Source organism: Grammomys surdaster, unplaced genomic scaffold (genome assembly GCF_004785775.1).
Source record: "Grammomys surdaster isolate TR1022 unplaced genomic scaffold, NIH_TR_1.0 297806, whole genome shotgun sequence".
NCBI classification, from domain to species: domain Eukaryota; kingdom Metazoa; phylum Chordata; class Mammalia; order Rodentia; family Muridae; genus Grammomys; species Grammomys surdaster.
The window spans coordinates 1-6,564 of record NW_021625638.1 but is presented as its reverse complement, the minus strand read 5'-3'; positions in this window follow the sequence as shown (position 1 = coordinate 6,564).

Here is a 6,564-nt window from a genome sequence, read left to right as displayed (position 1 = left end):
ACACCAGGAATCTGACTCCAACTGGCTTGGTGCCACACCAGTGCCTAACTGCACTGTTTACATATCCAAGCTCCGGCGGCAGGGTCTGCCCCTTAGTGGCCGTCACTGGCAGTACAGCTGTCGTGACGGGGGTTGTGGGGAAGGAAAGCTGATCCAGGGATATTTTCACTGGGAAAAAAAAAAAAAAAAAAACCTGACTGTGATATCATATACACAGAGAAGACTGAGCTGAAGACGTTCAACTATAGTTATTGCGTGGATACTGCCTGAATTTCTTCCCGAAGGGGTGAGAATAATGAAAGTAGAAGAGTGGATTAATGTATCTGCTTGAACACAGCTTTGCATAGTAGTATAATGTTTTTACTTCCTTTAAATTAATTGATTTATTTATTCACCTTACAACACAATATTAGCTTTTCATCTCCTCATACAATAGAAAGAGATGCAGAAACTCACTCTCATGAAAGTCTTAACCCGCTTCCATCTTTCCCTTCTCTTTTAAGAAGGAGAAGCTCCCCTCTAAATGTCACCATTCTACTACATATGTGCAGGAGGCCTGTGTCCAGCCCATGCTTGCTCTTTGGTTGGTGATTCAGTCTCTAGGGACCCCAAAGGATCCAGGTAAGTTGACTCTGTTGGTCTTTCTGTCGAGTCCCCGACCTCTTCGGGCTCCTCAATCCTTCTCCCAACTCTTCTGTAAAACTCCCTGAGCTCCATTTAATATTTGGGTGTGAGCCTCTGCATCCCTTTCACCCATGGCTGATGGGTGAAGCTTCTCAGGACAGTTATGCTAAGTTCCTGTCTGCAAGCACAACAGAATATCTTTGTCTTAGGGTTTTACTGCTGTGAACAGACAACTCTTATAAGGACAACATTTAATTGGTGCTGGCTTACAAGTTCAGAGGTTCAGTTTATTATCATTAAGGTAGAAACATGGCAGCATCCAGGCAGGCATAGTGCAGGGGGAGTTGAGTGTTCTATATTATCATCAGAAGGCTGCTAGCAGAGTACTAACTTCCAGGCAGCTAGGACTAGGGTATTAAAGCCCACTTCCTCTGTGACACACCTACTCCAACAAGGCACAACTCCAAATAGTGCCACTCCCTGGGCCAAGCATATACAAACAATTACAGTCATTAATAGTGTCAGGGATTGGTTCTTGCCCATGGGATGGGTCTCAATTACAGCCATTCATTGGTTGGCCATTCTCTTGGTATCTGCTCTGTTTTGACCCTACACTTCTCATAGGCAGGAGACACTTTGGGATGAAGATTTTGTGGGTGGGTTGCTGTCCTTATACCTCCACTGGAAGTCTTGGGGAGTAGCTACTTCAGGATCCATATGCCCCATTGCTAGAAATCTCAGCCCCCATAGACTCTGTGGAGCCTCTCCCATCTCAGGCCTCTGTACCATCCTAGAAATTGTGCCACACCACAGCCAATCTCCATTATTTCACCTGCTCTCCCTACATATGATGTTCTCCTCCCTCGTCCTGCTTACCTCCCCATCCCCTCGTCCACCCAGTACCCCCTCTCCCATTGACCTCCAAAATCTATTTTGTTTTCCCTTCTAAGAAAGGTTCAACCATACTCTCTTGGGCCCTGTTTGTTATTTGGCTTCTTTGGGTCTAATGATTAGAACATGGTTATTCTGTAATTTATGACTAATATCCACTTATAAGTGAGGATATAACATACATGTTCCTTGGGTCTGGGTTACCTCACTAAGGATAATATTTGCTAGTTCCATCCATTTGCCTGCAAAATTCATGATGCCCTTGTTTTTAATGGATGACTAGTGTTTCATTATGTAAATGAACCACATTTTCTTAGCCATTCTTCAGTTGATGGTCTTCTATGTTGTTTCCAGTTACTGGCTATTATGAGTAAAGCTGCTATAAATATAGTTGAGCAAGTGTCCTTGTGGGATAGTGGAGCATCTTTTGAGTATATGACCAGTAGTGGTATAGTTGTGTCTTAAGATAGAAACTTCCAAATAAATTTCCAGAGTGCTTGTACAAGTTTTCACTCCCACCAGCAAAGGAGGAGTGTTCCTTTTGCTCCACAACCTCACCAGCATGTGCTGTCTCTTTGAGTTTTTGATCTTAGTAAATCTGACTGGTATGAAGTGGAGTCTTAGAGTAATTTTGATTGGCATTTTTCTGATGATTAAGGACTTTGAACATTTCTTTAGTGGCTTCTCAGCCATTTGACATTCCTTTGTTGAGAATTCCCTGTTTAGCTCTGTACCCTATTTTTTAATTGGGTTATTTGAATTGTTTGTGTCTAACTTCCTGAGTTCTTTATATATTTTGGATATTATCCCTCTGTTAGATACAGAGTTAGTGAAGATCTTTTCCCAATCTGTAGGATGTCATTTTGTCCTAATGATGGTGTCCTTTGATTTACAGAGCTTTTCAGTTTCATGAGGTCTCATTTATTAATGCTTGACCTTAGTGTCTGAGCCAGTGGTGTTCTGTTCAGGAAGTTGTGTTCTGCATTGACAAGTTCAAGGCTATTTCCTAATTTCTTTTCTATTAGAGTTAGTGTATCTGGTTTTATGATGAGGTCTTTGCCTTATTTGGACTTGAGTTTTGTACAGGGTGATAAATATGGATCTATTTGCATTCTTCTACATGTAGACTTACAGTTAGACCAGCACAATCTGTTGAAGATGTTCTTTCTTTTCCATTGTATGGTTTTGGCTTCTTTGTCAAAATTCAAGTGTCTGTAAGTGTTTGGGTTTTGGATTCAATTCTGTTGATGTCCTGTTTTTTTTCTATACCAATACCATGCAGTTTTTATTACTATTGCTCTTTAGTACAGCTTGAAATCAGGAATAGTGATACCTCCAGAAGTACTTTTATTGTTCAGGATTGTTTTAGGTATCCTGAGTTTTTTGTTTCTTTCATATGAAGTTGAGAATTTTTCCTTTCTGATATGTAAAGAATTGTGTTAAAATTTTGATGGAGATTGCATTGGATATAGATTGATTTTGGTAGGATTACCAAAAGCAGTTTTCATTACATTAATCCTACTAATACATGATCATGGGAGGTTATTCCATCTTTTGATATCTTCTTCAATTTCTTTCTTTAGAGACCTGAAGTTGTTGTCATACAGGTCTTTCACTTATTTGGTTAGAGTTACACCAAGGTATATTTTATTATTTGTGGCTATTGTGAAGGGGACTATCTCTCTAACTTCCTTTTCAACCCCTTGGTTGCTTATGTAGAGTAGGGCTACTGATTTCTTTGAGTTAATGTTATATCCAGCCACTTTGTTGAAGATGTTTATCAGCTGTAGGAGTTCTGTGGTAGAATGTTTGGGATTACTTATGCATACTATCATTTCTTCTGTGAATTGCAATACTTTGATTTCTTTCTTTCCAATTTGTTTCCTGTCAATCTCCTTTAGTTGTCTTATTGCTCTAGGTAGAACTTCAAGTACTACATTGAAGAGATAGGGGGAGAGTGGACAGCTTTATCTTGTCCCCGATTTTAGTGTTTCTCTCCATTCAAGCTATTCCAGAAAATAGAAACAGAAAGAACATTGGCAAACTCATTCTTTAAGGCCACAGTCACCCTGACACCTAACACAAACAAAGCCTCAACAAAGAAAGAGAATTTCAGTTCAATTTCTCTTGTGAACATTGATGCAAAAACATTCAATAAAATACTCGCAGACCTAATCCAAGACCACATCAAAGACATCATCCATCATGAACAGGTAGGATTCATCCCAGGGATGCAGGGCTGGTTCAATATACAAAAATCCATCAACACAATCCACCCTATAAACCAACTGAAAGAAAAAAACCACATGATCATCTCACTAGATGTCAAAAACATCATTTGACAAAACCAACATCCCTTCATGATACAAGTCTTGGAGAGAGCAGGGTGCAAGGTACATATGTACACAAAATGAAGGTGATATACACCAAGCTAGTAGCCACCATCAAATTGCTTTTATTTCTATGACATGTTGTTTGTTTTAGTTTCTTGACGGGAAGGAAAGGCACAACAAAAGAAAGCAGCAGACTCTGAATGCCCACTGAACACAGATTGCCAGGCTCCAGAGCTGCTAGGAGTGCCTTTGTTCAAGCCACCCTGTCTGTCAGGGCTAAGTAATACACATGCCTTTCCTTCGCTTTAAGCAAGTTACAGAATGTTGAAGACATGTTTCTTAGGAAAATCAAGTAAGTTCTTTTATATTGCTGCCTGGGTTTGAAAAGTCCCAGAACAAGTGAGGGTGGGGGAGCTGTTAAGTGTTTGCAACTCAAACATTTAGAGATTCTATCCCAGAATTTGCATAAAAATATTACATGTAGTAGTTCACTCTTGTAATCAGAGTACTAGGAGACAGCAAGAGGAAGCTCCCTGGAGCTCTCTGGCCAGGCCATCTAGCCTAATTGGAAAGCTGCAGGACAGTGAGGAAGCCTGTTTCAAAAGGAGGTGGACAACATCTGTGAGGATACTACTCATTTTCCTTTGGCCTGTGTATGCACATGCACACATGTTACATCTGATCCCCGCATGTGTACACACATATTCATGCATAAAATTGTGCCTAATTACTAATTTGGTTTTAAGGTTAAAAAAAATACATTGGGCAGGTTCACTTTTGCAACCAAATCATTCACTGTCAAGAAGAACCAATAAAATTTATATGAGCAAACAGAAATGAGTGATAAGAGTAAGAAAACTGAGGATGTTTATTAAAGTGCGTGTGTGCATGTGTGGACACAAGTGCACGCATGTTCTGCACAGCTGAGCAATCACAGTTTTAGAAAGTCAACCAAATAAATGTGTAAATGGTTATTTAGTAATCTGCCCACAACAGCTCCCATAAGTGCTGGGCTTATTTATAGGCGTGTATCACCATGCCCACCTCATTTTGTTCCTATTAAAGGAGGGGGAGCTGGAGGGAACTAGTGGTTAAGAAAATCTAGAGAAGCACTGATCAAAAGGAGGTAGAAAAAAAAGTCATTTTTCAGGAGAGAAATTTCTCTTTGACAGGAAAAGTATCTGTGCGTTCTAAAAACTAAGTATATTTCTTGCTTGTCCTTTTAGTTATGCCTTAGTGGCCAGCCTACTGCTGTGAAGAGACATCATGATCACAGCAACTCTCATAAACAAAAGGATTTGATTGGGGCTTGAAGTAGAAACATCTGATTTCTCTGGAAACTCAGTTATGTTAACTGATGTTTTGCTGAAGCAGACACAGGTGAAAGGATGTTTTGTAACGAAAGCATGTGAAAGGACATGTGATGAAGGATTCTTTGCTAACAACGTGCATGTATGGGTTTGCCATACATTGCATTTCTGAGCTCCATTTGTCATGACTCCACAGAGAAAAATGCACCAAAAATCTTCTAATGGTGTTCTGGCGGCTTCTTGCCAATTCTGCAGACTCAGGCCAATGGGCAGAGTGATGTTAGCTGATACAGACTTACATAGAGTTCTGCTAAGACAGACTCACATGGAAAGCAAGAATAGGGAAAGGGCAAGTGATGTTTGGAGGGAAGATAAATAGGACCCAGTGGACAGTGATGGAGCTGACATAACACGCTTCTCAAATTCTTCTTCATCTCACATCTTTGTCTTCACTGAGCTTCACTTCATTGACAGAGACACAGCAGAGAACTGCTCCTGGTGTCCTTGCTGGTCCTGGTCACTCCTGATGACTCGGCAGAGGCCTGGCTGTTTCTGCTAGGTCGTGCCACTGCTGTTGATTTGATTTTTGCTATCCTGACTTTACTGAACTAATTGCTGGTATATCTGTGGAAGAGTTTGTAAGTAAATTGAGCTGCCATTGCTCATTTGTGTAAACTGAACTGCTGATTTCCTGACAACCCCGGATTAGATTTGCTCCAAAGAAAAATATCTAAACAAGCCCACTTTCCTAATATCCTAATAACCTCTCTTCCCCACTACCTTTGGTGAGTGGTGGGCTAGAAGAAAGATTAAAACACTTAAGAACCATTATTAAAATAAGTTTAAAAAAATCCAAGCTTACAGGGGCTTGCTTACAACTTCAAAGGTTCAGTTGACTATCATGGTAGAGAGCATGGCAGCACAGGGGTAGATATAATGCTAGAGAAGTAGCTAAGAGTTGTACATCCAGATCCACACACACAAGGAAGAGAGATCCACTGGGCTTGGGTTTGACCTTTCAATTTCCTCCAACAAGGCCACACCTACTCCAAGAAGACCACACCTTCTAATCTTTCTCAAGTAGTACCACTCCCTGATAACTATACATGCCTATGAAGGCAATTTGTATTCAAACCACACTGGTTATAACAGGTTTAACTTCTGAGCCACCTCTCTAGCTCCAAAAGAAAAAATAAAATGGCTTTCTGGGGGGTCAGAGTGCAGAAGCAGGCCTGCCATTGCCAATAAAACTGCCATTCAAAATGACATCTTTCCTGAAGAATGGAACTGAAATAGTACAGAAACATCTCATAGATCATTGACAAGTAGGAAATCAGAGATGAGGAGTAGCATGGAAGTGAGCTTAAGGGGCACTGCTTATGCAAAGATACAGTCCCCCTGGCTAG